Below are 16604 nucleotides of genomic sequence, written 5' to 3'. Positions count from 1 at the left end.
GATGACGGTACAAATATCCCAATATACACTTGAGGTGAAGCAGGAAGCACATCCGCGTTGACAGGAAATTACGTTGCTCATTACCGCTCCAGTACTGGTATATCTGAACCACCACATTCTTAGTAGCGCCCGATCGCATGTAGTCATCGCTGTACAGGAATGTACTGGCTTGATGTAAATAGTAATTGATTTCTTCTGCGATCTGACTGTTCACATATTACCGCGCAGACTTGAACAACGACCACCCGTTATTTTGGAGCATGGATTGGCATTAGTTTGCATTCTTCGCGGATTTCCAGAAAAGCCTTATGGGGAGGTAGGTACACATCTTCCTTACGAGTCTCTTATTTTTCGTTGGGTACTCGCGTAGAGATTGGTGATATTAGTGTCATGATACTCCACGTTCTCATACTCGGTCGTGGAATCATCCTGGGGAGTATCATCGTTGAAACGAAGACAATCCGGAGTGCATCTTAAATAGAAGATGCTATGCTATCATAGTGTTAAAATTTTTTTACCGTTACTTGTTAATCAATATCCGGACATAATAGCACCACGGAGGGACTTGGTGCACCGACCTTTCTATTCTGGTCCTATAAAATTCTTTCGATCGATCGCTGAACACCAAAGCGGTTTTCTGAAGGGCCTGTTTAGCCTCCCTAGACATATATGTGGTCATCGTTGAAGGTAATACCCTTTCGGTCCTTGAGGGTCTACATATACTTGTACATAGTAACAGAGAGTGTTATGTTAGAAAGGTCAAAAGTTTGGGCCGGGAGATGGAAGAGGAATTGTATCATCAACATACCTTCGAGAAAAATTTAACAATGTTTTATGAATTGTAAAAAAAAAACATTAAAAAAAATAATAGTTATTTTGTACAACCAGATTCTGTAATTCTAATATAACAAACTGGATAGGAGGAAGCTGTCAGGTGTTGTGGGAGACAACTGTTATGTCTATTTTTGTTGGAATATATTTTTCTTGGTTATTTGATATTGTAATGTGCTATTTGTAACGATCCAAAATGTACGAACTCGACACTTTGCTTTTCTGCCACTTTGAATTCTGACTCCGACTGTACTCGACAGTTATCTGATCAACAATGACAACGCTCCCCTATTTATAACCTTCCCCCAGACACCACGTGACACATTTCAACCAATCGCTGTATGCGCGGAAACCCTTGAGACAATCGGTGTTTTGTATGTTGCACCATGCATTGCATTGTAACCAATAAAGTTTTGCATGTCATACAGTGTAAACAATACATATACATAAAACACATAACAATAAGAATCTGAACTTCTATGAAACAAATAAGAACGTCTTATGAGCTAAAAAAAATTGTGAAATTAAACTATGATGATAATATAAGTCTCGAATAATTGAATCGATTCATGTATACGCGGGTTTTGCACTTGATGCAGACAACAGCTATTATCACATCAAAGCATAAATTGCATAAATCTATACTACTGTATGGCAAAGATGCTATCACTGAAACGTGAAAATTACTTATCATTAGCGAGAATAATTGCAAATACGAAATTTAGAATTTCAAATATGACTCTCTCATACTAATCCAACATGGCGGACATCGTGATACAATGATTTTACATTGATTTTTCTCGTTATCAATTTGTAGGTATTTTACATGAATTACAAATAGTAATAGCATACAAACATAATACGTGTAGCAGATAAGCTAAATAATACACGCTGAAAACTTTATGACAGACTTACAAAGGCATTTTACCGAAGGAAGCTGTACATCGTAAATAGGTTACACATTTTAGGATCGGTTACCAGGATTGGCTGATAGTTTGCCTGTCCATAGACATTTGATATAATTATAATTGATATGCTTTGTAACTGAATATCATAATTCATATTCATATTCATATACCATATACATATAAACAAACTCAACGGAAGCCAAGTCTGAAAATAGTGTCAGACTCATTGTGACTCAATCCATAGTCATCACAAAGGCATGCTTTTGCTGGCTATATTTTGTCCTACAGCTCTTCCCACCGCAGAGGGGGCTCCGGTAGCTCCCTCTTCGGCTGTCTTGAGGGCAATGGGTGCGGCTTTGGCGGCAATGCTAGGAAGGGCTGCTCGTAAGGAAGAAAACAGCGTGGATAAAAATCCACCTATGATTTTACGTCGATGTAATTATGAAGGTTTCGATGCTGCTTTTTATATCTGCAACCATTTTACACGTAGATAATAGGTGATTCTTTCGTTGTTGATATCGACGGCACTTCAGACTGATCGGTCAAACACGTGGTGATTCTAAGATCGCGTACGTGTTCGTGATGGGATAGTAAATGAAAGGATTGTGATGACTCTGCATGAGTGAGCTTGGAGGAACCTTAGTCGACATGGAATAAATTACATTGGAAGCTGCGCCCACTGAGGCGAACGATCCCTGAGCGATCGAGCAGTTGATGAAGAGGCTATTCGCATCAGTGATATTGACTGGCAGATATTCTTTGTACACTCCATTTTGTGAAAGATAAGTCCCCGTCCTAAACCCCAGGAGACATCTGATCGAGTTAGCGATGTAAAATCGTACGATGTAATCTCCCGAGACGGTGATTCTGGTACGATGTATAGAGTAATTGGGTTCGATTTTAATATTAGCAGAGACATCTCCATTCGCGATGATCAGTCGGGAGATTTCCTTGTTGATATCCGTGATGTTGTATCCACCAGGGGAAATCGTTATCGTTTTTTGTTGGAGCACGACTATATACGACAACCGATTGTTGTTCGTGATGATGTCGAAGAAGCTATTCCAGATTTCAGCGGAGATCATGGTATCCTTGGTAACGAGACACATCATGCACCCTTTTTCAGCTGCGTCCGCTTTCGTCCTTGCAGAAGTACCGTAACCTTGAGTAACGTTAGTCATGATTTCACATGCCTTTTTAAGGGTAAAGAAATCATTCGTCATGGACTTAGTGGGTTAAATAAAGTCTTGGATGACGTTAAGATCAGCGTTCACAGATGTTTGTAGCCATTGTTGATTGGCTGTTTCAGTTCGATCTCTGAATTTAATCATTTCTGTCAGGCGTATCTAAGCTTCGTCATCCTTCTCCATCTCATACTGAAGGGTGTTTGCTCCTCTTTTTAAAATTACCTTTTCCTGCTCTCTGTCTCCTTTTCCTAAGTCTCTTCTAAACTCCTTTAAACCATCTCTCGTCATTTGATCTTCCTGCATGAGTTTTCGCGGTTCAGATTTTTTAAAATCTTTTGTTTGCGTTCAGCCTCGGTTTGTTTCATCCTCGAGGAGAAGCCGCTTTCAGGAGTTTCCCCGACCAGCTCATCCAACAATTATTTATGTTTCAGTTGAGTTGATTTGAGCGTAGTCAGCAACTGATCTTGCTTGACATCGGTTGTCGTCTTCGCTTCGTCGATCTTCGTCAGCTGTTTAAACTGTTATCATGCAACATCGCGCAGAAAAGATTGCTGACCTATCTTATCATCGAGAACTCGCTGACGTAAAGCCGTCCGTTGGTCGACAAACGTTTGAGGACATCCTCACGCTGACGACTACTGCCGGTGACTTTTTCGAACAACATGGTGACCACAAAGTGGTTAAGCAGAGTTTCTCGTATACTAATTAGGAAGGTAAAAATTTTCAATAGCGTTCTATAATCTTTCCGCATCGCGATGAAGGTTCATAAATTAATGTCTGGACCTCGGTGTTGCTGTAGTCTTTAATTTGTTTGTTGGTGATGCATCGGTTATCAAGTCCTGAAAAATAGCACGAAGCATTCTGTGTTCCGTTGGATATTTTTGGAACATCATAGTACAACGGAGTGAGATAGATGCTATTGCACCGTTTGTGTCGCGATAACAAACACTACTCGATTTAAATATCCTCCAACACGATGATCTTGTGCAGGTCTGGATCGAGTTCTTCCACAGGTTGAATCTAGTCTGGATCCGCTATTGTGAACACCTCTTCAGCAACACCGGTGATGACATAGTTTCTAGCAACACATTTGTTTGCAGTGGAACCTCCAAACACTTTCAGCATGTGGGATTTGTCCTGATTAGGATTGTGCGCATAGATGACAACTCGATCGTAGTTCAGCATATTATTCAAATGCAAGTTCATGAGGAGATTGGTTTTTCCACGAATGGTCGGACCCCCGATCATGTAATGACAATACAGCATCAGGAAATTATGTGGATGCTCTTAGTTTTTTCCTTCGTGTCGATATCAATGATGTTCATTTTCTATATACCATTCACAGCGTGATTCCACCATGTCGCGCACCTCCTTTGGTATGCTGATTGGATCGGGAAATTCAGTCGATCAAGATGATAAAGACAGTCGCTCTGGGGATTCCATGCACGGTCATCTCAGTATGACCGGTCATAGTCTCACCAAGCTCAAAGATGTGAGTTATCCTCCTCCAGACGCTAATACTGCGCGATGGTCTCATGTGAATAGACTCACGCGGGTCAAATTATATTTGGCGGATGAAACGATGACCGGGAATGTCAACATGAATGGCATGACGCTCTAACCACTAGGCCACCGGAGCTGTACGACAGGAGAAACCATGGCCATTAAGTGTATTCCCGCGACGACACCATCGAGTGATGATCCCGCGACGAGTTATGCAAATGTGAAAAGTTATACAGTCAACAAAAATGGTGATACGGTTACGGGTCATTTTTTCATTATTTTTTTTTTTTGGGGGGGGGGCTACGGGCGCAGGATTGATGATCACTGACTATCCTCCAATACTCGACATCGACGCCACTCCTAAGCAGTACGTTAATAAACGACGCGTCAAAAATAAAAGTGGCCACATTCCCCTGTTGCCAGCAGCGATTGGAAATCAATGTTGATTTTCTGCCTCTGGGTCATCGGAATATAATGCATCTCACATAGCTTTTCTCAACATTTAGACGCGAGTGACACCCCTAACTAGTGGGCAACGGCCAGAGTGTCTTCTAATTTTTGGATGGAAACGCAAGTACCCGTGCCAGTCTCGATCTGGAAATTTCAGTTGCGTGGACGTATCACAGGAACACAACGCGTACTCACCTGGAAATTCGATGACATTACAACCGATGCTAGTTCCGATGTACTTGTACAGAGGGACTATGACCCTTGGTACGACGGTGTTGAAATTCACGACGAGGATCACCGATACCAAGTATATCGCTTTTATATTTGTGGGACTGACCGCAGAATCCATCACCCCAGGACTGAGTTATTTTCGGATTTTTACTTTTTGGATGATCTCGTTTAGATCATCTGCGAGCTCATATAGGCATCATTGTGGAAATTGTCCGACTCGCTACGTGCACAACATCAAAGAATTACATCCAGACCCCGTAGACGCCCTCGTGACATCAAGCTATGTCAAACAACGACGTTTTGATCGAAAGGAAGTCGACGAGGCCCACAAAAAAATATCTGACTACATGGACAAAGTGGTATCCCGAAAACGCTTTCGTGTTAATCAAGCACTTCGTGACGGTATCGACAAGCGTACGTTCTTCAACAGGTGGGACTGGAATATGAGGTCGTGGACACTATAATAGTAGTGATGACGCTCTGGTGAAGCTGACAGTGATGTTGAGAGAGCAGATGAAAAACTGCCAGTGCTGGAACCTCATAAAGCCATAGAAGCATTATTTTACGTGATAATGTATGTAGAGAATAGAAAGGTGTATCCAGATACAGCTGCGGCGCGTAAAAGTACCTGGAGAGTTTTAAGCAGGAAGAGATTAAGAGCAAACTTTTGTATGCTCTTAAAATGGGTGATGTCATCCTAAAAGGATATTGTGTTAATGCTCCAGTGGTATCTAGGGACCTGCTTGAAGAAAAAAAATACGTGTCCATCGCTGGTCTTAATACTTTTATCATCTAGCAATATTTTCATAAGAAAAAAAAATACACAGTGGGGGAAAAAACTACTGCTTTCTATTACATTTTGTAAGCATGACAACAATGACAAATATAATCAAACTGATTTTACTGTCACTGACGTTGATAGATCTTACAAGTATCTGGAACATGTAAATCTACAAGCGACTCCCGAGATGTTCACGGATCTTGTGAAATTAAACCAGATGACTGAGAAGAAAAAAGGTTTAGTCTTTATAGTACCAAGTAGTTATAATTATGAAAATGATTTCAAGAATAGTATTATTACAGTGGATCAAACGCACATCACATTCTTAAAGGAGAACTTGCCACAGCTTGAGTCAGTCATCAAACGTTTAGCCGACTCAATAGTATTTTTAAAAAATGAAAAACATCTTAGATTTCAACTACATCTGTGAAAACTTATCGGTAGAGCAGCGTGGCGAACTAGAATCGTACTACAGCTATTGTCACCGAAGAGTCTATGTCTACAAACATGCCTATCGACACTACAAACGCATCCTCAGAGTCATTTCGATGATTACGATCGCAGTGACGGCTATGGGAGTCATCTTCACAGGAGCGATGACTAACCCGATGATGTTGATCTTATCCGGAGCTGGACTGACCATGCAGACTCTGATAAAACGCCTCGAGACACGATTAGAAGCCAAGCAAAAAAGAACCAAGCAGGCTATGCTGTCCTATCAGGAACGGCTCAATAAGATCCGATCATATCTGCGGCTCAAGACCCTTCGGACATGTTCTTGCTGATCAGTAAAATAAGAACCATAGAAGATCTCATCGTAGATATGGTAAGCAATCAGTGCGTGTCACTCAGCCGATTTGACAAAATCTACGATCAAACATATAGAGAACGTCTGACGAAGAGGTCTTTGTCATTGATGTGATCTTGCATTATCCCGAAGCGCTCCTCGAAGCCATCGCGACGGTATTACGAAATAATGTTCCTGTGACCACTGAACTGACCCTGACTAAAGTGCAAGACGCGAGATCAAAGTATGGATTTAACGCGAAATGGCATTGTCAGGATCTATTACGACGATTATTTAATCAGACATCAAAACAAGCGATGCCTCAACAAAACAAACGCTCAAAATTATCTTAATCAGAATAAACACATGGATGACAACAAAACTGACCAGACGCGATATGACTATTGTCATCGTGGAAAATCAAGTCGTGGAAATATGACACGATCTCGTGTTACTCACAACGGCACAACACAAAGAACTCTAAGATAAAGGCACGCTCAAAATTGTCTATGATAAAGATCTCATATTAAAGCACTGCATCTCCTGCATGCATCGAGATGATCTCAAGTTGTTGAACATATCAGTAGAATAACAAACAAATGAGTGAAAATATGGTTTTGGAGAAAGAAAATTGCTATCCGTCAGGCTTTATCTCCAAGTTATCCGAAGTATCTCACTGAAATGAAAGACAGAATATCCGATGGGAACTACTCCGCAATGAGCCTCAAACATACGATGACTGTACATCGTGGTCCTCACTCCATGGACACACATTTTAACGATGAATAATCAGTAGTACTAAACCTCACCGCTTGTCCGATTTTCGTGCGTACGCTGTGCAACGATCATTCCGTGTTAGCTTCATAACGACTAAAAACGGGATGCGCTTTCCACTGGGCAAACACTATCTTCTGCGTCATGCTTAATCTTGGTCAGAAATTCGTTGAACAAGAGTGAATGGATTTTGGGTTTCTGAATAGTTCTTGCTTTATCGTAGTAATATTTAATCGGCCTGATCTTTCGTCCTCCGCAGCGCTGACACGCCTGAGTTGACCTCGAACCGCTTTCTGATAGCGCAAACAAGATTGTATCCCTGGACTTCCAGGTTTGATGACAGCATAATGCTGTGCTCAGTACTCTCTCGTACAGGACTTTTTCGTACTACCCTGAGGTAACCACACACACACTTCTGTGTTCCACGCAGAGGCATTGTGCTATATAATAAATTAAATTATTTTCTGACAAAATGAACAAGCACTTGAAGAAATGAAAGACCGGACTATATTATATAGCATCACTATCATTGCAAGGATAGACTAAAATATTGCCTAATATCCATGGAATCTGATCCAGGAAGCGTTAATCTTTTGATATGATCTTTCTCGTCGACTTGGAAGCATGGCTCAGTCGTTGCATAGTACTCCAGTACCCTATCCCAGATCGAATGTCGCTCGGCATTAGTTGATCGAACGAGTAAGACGAGACCTCAAGGCGATGACAAGAGGCCGTCGCAGGCTCGTCCGTGAGTACAAAGAAATTTTCACCACGCAGTTGTATCTGACGCAACTGAGAAACAAGTACAAAGCACTCATGGGAAAAACAGCCCAGCCTTCTAAACATCTTCGACTTCAGCATGAGATTCTAATTCGATCACATCGAGCTGATATCGAAAAAAAAAATAACCAAAATCGAACTACAAACTCTTTAACTGCAACGTAATCAGATCACGCGTCTTCCACCTCCGCGACGCATTGAAAATGCGTACAGATACGCTGACAAAGCATTTATTTACTATCACTGTAATATCCTTTATCGCGCAGTTCACCAGGAACTCCTACAGCGTATTCTTCACTCTACCATTCAATCAGAGCTGCGTACACACACGGCCATCAAACTTGGAGTCGCTTTCAACATTCATCTGGTCAAGAAATTCAAGAGCATCGACGTGTGGATCAGAATCAAATCGCTCATCGTGTATATCAGTGATGATTTCAACCACATCGTTGACATCGCATGGTCGTTTATCTAGCGTCCATGGAAGATTATCAGGAGTCGGGAACGGCATGGATCTTTGCCGGAGTCAACTCTATATCTTTTCAAACTTCCAAATTCACCCCCTTGCGTGGAAGCAAGTACGTACCACCGCCCAAGCAAATCTTAGCTACTAAAGCCTGTATGAATGGAAAAAAACAACCATGATTGCTATCTTGTGTGGGCTATCCTCTCCGCAATACATCTAGCTGAAGAGCATGTTTATCGCGTCTCCCAATATAAGCCATCAAAGATACTGGCATCACCTTTGCAGCAGCTGTCAAAGATGTTCCTAAATTGGAAGCTCCCAACGACGGACTCCGTGTCAAGATGGAAGCTATCGCTTAACCGGCTTGAAGCAGACTAAACGAACTGTGACTACATTTTCCATTACTTAAATGTAAAAAGAAGCGGAAAAAGAAAGGTTGTTTCAAAGCTGGCCGGAGTAGAACAGCAAGAAGAGTTCAAGTTATCTCCCGTATGCCCTTTCCGGCTCAACAATTTACAAATGCGATCTTTAATTTAGATAACCTAATTCAAATCCCTATAAATCGTCAACCTTTGTTGTTGTTGTTGTTGTTGTTCTAGGGTTTAACGCCATTTTTCAGCACAGGATAGGCTATACATGGCGGCCAGTATAACTGTGTAGGAAGAACCCTGGAAAACCCAGGGAAGAACCACCGACCCACGAGAAGCTACTGGCAGGCTTTCCCACGTACCCACGCTAGCCGAGCCTTCGACTCGAACCCACGCAGACAGAGGTGAGATGGCAGTGATCCGGAACGGTGAGAAACTTAGACCACTCGGCCATTCGGGGCCCCGTCAACCTTTGTGTCAACTATCCAAGACATACATATGCGAATTGCATTATTCAATGTCCAATCAGTAGAACCACCAGAAACGCGCACAGAAATTGTTAATTTTATCAATGATCAGCATATTGACACCTTTCTCCTGACATAAAAATGACTAAAGACATCAGGCGATGAGCCCAAGTGTGTTGATCTAACACCCACCGGTGACTCCATCAAGTCGTTACCCCGCCACTCTCGCGTAGCTGGAATTGCTGTCATCACAAAGAACTCCATAATCAAACGTCTTATCCACATCACAACTTTCACTTTCTACCACACACCGTTTGAACAAGTCCAAACAACACTCACAATGGAACAAATGTCAGTCCATTTTTTCTGCCTATACCGCCCTCCTCCTAGCAGAAAAAACAAGCTGACTGAATCTCTCTTTTTGGAGCAGTTTCCGAATCTCCTGGACTATGGAAATTCGATAGGTGGCAACAACATTATTCTTGGAGATTTCAGCTTTCACTTTGACTGTCCCAGAAACCCCAAAGCATCAAAACCCCTAGATTCCATTAATTTATTTCAACCTCAGTCAGTCAGTCAACCAACCCACCCATAAACATGGTCACATCTTAGACTGGATTCTTCATAGAGCTGATGGTAATATTCTGTCCTCCCTGGTATTACACGAACTTGCATCAGATCACATCTGCATTATATGTCATCTTGACCCATCAGTCTCTCACCCTCCACCTTTATTTGCTACAAACAGAAACCTACGTATGATAAATAAAACTAAACTAATGCATGACATCCAAGCAAACCTAACAACTTGCTTACCTCCTACAGCAGAACAACTCTATAACTGCCTGCGTTCATTGCTCGACAAACATGCCCCAGCCACCAAGCGCAGAGTATCAATTCAAAAGTGTTCTCCATGGAATAGCAGTGTTAGGGTAAAGCTTCGTACTGCTGAAAGAGACCGCCGTAAAGCTGAGATTCTTTGGCTTTCCACCAAACTCACTATTCATAAGCAAATATATGAAGCCGCTAAGAAGAACGTCACATACATAGTCCATGAAGCGAAATCAGCCCACTACAGTACTAAAATCATGGAAAGTTCCAGCTGCAAAGAGTTCTTCGAGTTTACTAACAAGCTAATGTCAAGGAACAAATGTACACCACTTCCAACTACCTTCTCTCCAGTCGACCTCACGGACCTGTTTGCAAATTTCTTCCGTGATAAAGTACAAACCATTAGAGATAAGCTTGACAACACAATTTCAATTGACTCGTCGTCACTATACAGTTGGGATACAGAATTTAAGCGGCAACCATTAGCAGCATTTGAACCTGTCGCTATGGATTTAGTACGTACAATCGTGAAGAAGAGTGCACCAAAGTCATGTGAACTTGATCCAGTTCCAACAACACTGCTGCTTGAGTGCTTAGATCCAGTATTGCCTTCACTAACTGATGCTCTTAATACCTCTCTCTCCTCCGGGAAATTCCCATTATTTCTCAGAACTGCCATTGTAAAGCCTCTGCTGAAGAAACCAACACTCAACCATAAAGATATAAAGAACTACCGCCCAGTTTCTAATCTCCCATTCATATAAAAAAATCTTAGAAAACGTTGTTCTATCCCAACCTGTATCTCATCTGAATTCAACATCTTTTAAGCAATGTACAATCTACATATCGCATTTGCCACAGTACTGACACTACTCTTCTAAAAGTAGTTAATGACATTCTCTCTGCTTTGGATAGATGAAAGATTGGTCCTCACCTCCTTTATTTGACACAATAGACCAAGATATATTACTTTACCGTCTCCAGCATGTATTTGGCATTCATGATACAGCCTTACTGTAGTTCAAGTCCTACTTGGTCAACAGGACACAAATTGTGTCTGCAAATGGAAGACACTCCAGTCCAGTTCATCTATGTTGTGGTGTTCCACAGGGGTCTGTTCTTGGACCTGTTCTCTTCATTACATACAATCAGCCGCTCTCAAGTATCATAGATCATCATCCAGTGTCTCACCAATTGTACGCTGACGACACCCAAATATATAAATCTAGCCACCCAACTGAAATTAATGCTACCATCCAAGGTGCAGAGTGGTGCATGTAACAAGCTGAAGATGAATGATGATAAAACTGAGGCCATTCTGATAACAACCCAAAGACTTTCTCATTCACATCCTTTGCCTCAAGCAGTAAATATCAGCAACACCAACATTAAATTCACAGTCAGTACCAAACCTTGGTGTTACTCTGGACAGTACTCTCACGCTGCACCAACATGTCATGGACAAATGCAAGGCTACATATCTTGAGCTGAGTCGCATCAGCTACATTCGCAAATATCTTTCAGTTTATGCTACTAAATCACTTGTGTTCGTTAGTACTTTCAAGACTGGACTATTGTAACTCATTATGTCTGGTTCATCTCAATATCCACTTTAGAACTTCAAAAAGTTCAAAACACAGCTGTTCAGATCATCCTTAGAGTACCACGATCAGAGCACACCTCACCACTGCTCTGTATCCTTCACTGGCTATCCATTCGATCCAGAATCAAACACAAAATTTGTTCTCTGTGCTACGTTTCACTGAAGGACTCCAATCCAACATACCTATCCATGTGTACACACCAGCAAGGTACTTACGCTCCTCTTCTGACAATCGTATACTCATTATTCCCACTGTCATATCGACAACGTTTTTTTGCATACCAGGGCCCAGCAAAGTGGAATGAATTGCACACTGAACTTAGACACAAAGACACAGTGATCCCATTCATGAGTACTCTTAAAACACACCTATTTCGACTGCAAGAACAAACTTAAAGACCTAATAATATTTCCAACCTGACATATTTTCAGCATGTTTTTTTATGTTTTCTAATTTCATGGAGTTTGTTTTTTGCAATCATATCACTATATGTTTTTTTATGTTATAGGTGTTGTCTAATGTTGTAAACCGCTTAGAGCTTCTAAAGATTAGGCGCAATACAAAGTCCTCATTATTTGTTATTATTATTATTATTATTATTATTATTATTATTATTATTATTATTATTATTATCCACATGTTTGGACTCGATGACAAAAAAGCGGGCGATAAACAGTTCGTGGTCTATCCGATGCTGATCTCCAAAACAGCCTCTAAGGCAATATCAACTTACTGTATTACCAAAACTATTTAATGTACATCAAAGACTTCAGCAGGTTGTTGTTGTTGTAGGGTTTAACGCCATTTTCCAGCACACGATATGCTATGAATGGCGGCCAGTATTAATGGTAGAGGAAGAACCCGGGAAAACCCCGGGAAGAACCACCGACCCACGAGAAGCTACTGGCAAGCTTTCTCACATACCCACATTGGCCGAATCCTAGACTCGAACCCACGCAGACAGAGGTGAGATGGCAGTGATCCGTAACGGAGAGCGCTTCAGACCACTCGGCCACTCGGGACCAGCACTTCAGTAGGTTATATCGATCTCAATAAATCTGTTATCGCTGCTAACAATGCTTTACTCAGGCACAGCGACTGAAAAATCATATCTCGTCAGGATACTGTCAGGAACCTCAAACCGTACAGATGCCACGCAAGAGAACACTACAGATCGAACATCATCACTAAAAGGACGGGCACACGTTATATATTCCATTTTTCTGCGAGGCCAAATTAGAAAAAGTAGAAGGACACTCGCCAGATCCAAGCCATTATCATGCCCCGTGATGTTCCCTTGATAACAGCTTGTCTTCTCCGTTTCGTCAGTATCGCAGAGAAAATTTCATCTCCTGATTCTTTGAGCAACTCAAACAGGAATTGGAACGCATCAAGGACTTCCGAAAAAATCCAGAACCGACCATTCCACTCACCAAAGCACAACTGAGACAACACAAGTTAGTGCAACGATCAATATCGAGGAGCTGTTCATGCTGATTGTAATCTATACTTCAAAGATCTCGACTTCATTCCAGTGATCGTACATAATCTACGAGGATACGATGACATTTCATCGTGGTAGCACTCATTCATCCCCACATCAAATCGATTCTTGCCGAAGTGGGAACTCAGATCAAATGCATCCTCAACAACTTTTAAAAGTATCTGTCAGTGACAACTTGACCTTTCCGATTCACCTATTCGTTTCAGCCATGTCGACATCGATAAAAGAACTAGCCAAACACTGTCCTCAGCTCAACCACCCAGAAAAGGAATTCGGTGATAAAACCGACCTATTCAAGTAAAAAGGAGTTTAGGACATTAGAATTCTTCACCGATCCAAACATCTTCATGTTCACCGAACAAATGATACGAGGCGGTATCTTTCATCAGCAAAAAGCATGCCATCCCCAACTACAAATACAAGCAACACTACGACTCCAACAAAATTCCCGTATACATCCTCAACCCTTACACGAACAATCTGATTGGGTCCTGTCACAACTCCTTCCTGAGCGAGATTTTCACTGGATCAGCGAAGAACAGTTCCTTCACGAAAGACAGGCAGATCTCGACGGCTGGGGCTATTTCACCGAAGCAGATCTCAGCTATCCACCACATCTCCACGACGCTCATAACGATTACCCCTTCTGCGCTGAATCCATTCTTGTCACCCACTCGATGCTCTCTCCAGAACAGCTGAAACAATAGAAGCAGTCTGGACTCGGAGATACTAAGGTATAAAAAAAACTCGTACCCAATCTCAGCCACAAAACCCACTACAAAATGTATTATCGACTGCTAGAACAAGCTTTCTATCACGGACTCATTCTTGAAATGTTTATCGAGTACTCCAGTTCCGTCAATATCCGCGGATGACACCCTACATCGATCTGAACACAGCACAACGCGCCAAAGCCACCAAGGACTTCGAAAATACTTCTTCAAACTCATGACCAAAAGCGTTTTCGGAAAACAAACAACATGCAAAACATTAGACATCAAAAGAAAATCGAAATCGTTAATAACTAACGTTGACGAAATACACTCGTGGCCAATGATACCAATTCTGGTATTATTAGCAGATGGAACAAATTACTCTTTCAAAGGGCTACTTAAATGCATTCTTCACAATGCAGGGCAAAGTCCATTGTTGTAGATGTGTCTGCATACTTGTACATTAGATATTTGATCTTTTATGTTTACGTTTTTACTTTATATTTATATTTTAATTTAGATATATGAACTATGTAGTCTGAAATAAGGAATTCTTATCTTATCTCAATAGTCCTCATCAAATGAAGGGATTGTGAACGCGTGAACTCACTTCTAGTTACCAAAAGATCACACATCACTTAAAAAAAATCAAAATTAACACTTGCGTGATTTTTCAGATTTAAGATTTATATGACTTATTAGTACACTTTTTCAGTTCTAATATTCATACTTCATTCCATGCAATACAAAATATGACCCAAGTACCCAATACTAAGACTTATTCCTATATCAAATTACTAAAGAGGTGGATCTAAAAATAACCACAAAATTCCCTGTTATCACATTTGGGAGGGTCCAATTTTTCTGGAAACTGGCAGATTACTCTGCTTGAGAAATATCTTCCCAAGAACGAGTCCCCATAAACAACAACTAATCACTACAAACTAACAAGCCATAAACGGAGACAAAGGTAAATAGTACATACCCCAGGTCTATTACCATACAATTCGATCAAAGGTTATCGATCAAGTTTGAGTTGTTTACTTTTTGTTTGTTTTGGTTTTGTCTTTTCTGTCTACATATCTTGTCGATACTGGAATTTAAGATTTTTGTACCAAGTTTCTATGTTTAAGGTCAGCAACTATTTCCTGGTTATTTCAGATAGGTTTCAATTGAAAAGATAGTAGCATTACTTATTTGCCATGGAACCGAAGTAGGTGGCTACAACAATTTTTTTTTACTGTACAAAATCTCATATACTGCGAAAAAATAAAGAAAAGGGTGCAATTCAGAAGGAAAATTTAGACAGCAGGAATGTTGTTTTAGCAATAGCCTGTGCATTCTTTCTGGGGATAGAAAACTGAGACACCTTTATTAACACATTGCACACCTCTACAACTTCTAAACTTTACAAATATAACTCGTTACCAAGTCATTGATACCAGAAAGGATCAAACGCCCATTCAGCAATTTTCATGATTTGTCTATCACATCTCGGCAATGGAACATAGCTGAAACACAAGCACCTCTTTTAAAAGCTTAGCTCACATCTAAGTGAGGTTTAATTGACACATCTATCACAACTGTCACCTATCCCTCAACATATCATCCTTCTGCCGACCACCCCCCCCCCCCCCAATATGAAAGCGTAATAAACTTAATGATTATGCAGAAGCGGGGTAGCCATCAACTGAAGGCATGGAAAGATGTGAGCCCCTAAAGCATATACAGAAGAACAATACAATCCCACGGAGATAAATGTGACAAGAAGGAGATTGTATATTATTATATCTTTATCTCCGTGCATAGACATAAAATCAACAACATTACTTCCACTATGATGCATCTGTATAGCCACTTGATAAAAGCCGCCCGCCCCCCACGTTGCCTTAAACACAACAACTTCACTACCTAAAGCCTGTCAAATATATCGTATGGAAAGCCAACTCGAACCTCTAATTCAATGTATTTACCTTTGCGTCCAAATGGAGAAACGTGTTACTTCTGATTTCTGGGCCTGGATGTTAAGACAGTTCCTAGTAGTATATGGGGCCACCCTAGCGACAATGGGAATTAGCATTACAAAACCCCTTGGGCCACTCTAGCGACAAGGGAAATTTAACATGGAGAAAAACCCTGGGTCACTCTAGTGACAAGGGGAATTGAACATGGAAATTGAACATGGGAATGTCACCTGGGGATCAGTGGGAATTAAACATTGGTAACGTCATAGGTTTATAGGGTCAAAACCTTTTATAGGGTGAAATGTATTTGTAGGGACAAAGGGTTGATAGGGACAAACATAGACATACAGAAACAAACAAATACACATTGAAACACACAGAAAAAAGGACAGAAATATTCTAAAGAAAGACTCACAGATAGAATAGAGACTCGATAAAGAAAAGTCTGTTGTATG

Source organism: Sinohyriopsis cumingii, chromosome 18 (assembly GCF_028554795.1).
Source record: "Sinohyriopsis cumingii isolate HCF-2022 chromosome 18, ASM2855479v2, whole genome shotgun sequence".
Lineage (NCBI taxonomy): Eukaryota > Metazoa > Mollusca > Bivalvia > Unionida > Unionidae > Sinohyriopsis > Sinohyriopsis cumingii.
This window is presented reverse-complemented; position numbering follows the sequence as displayed.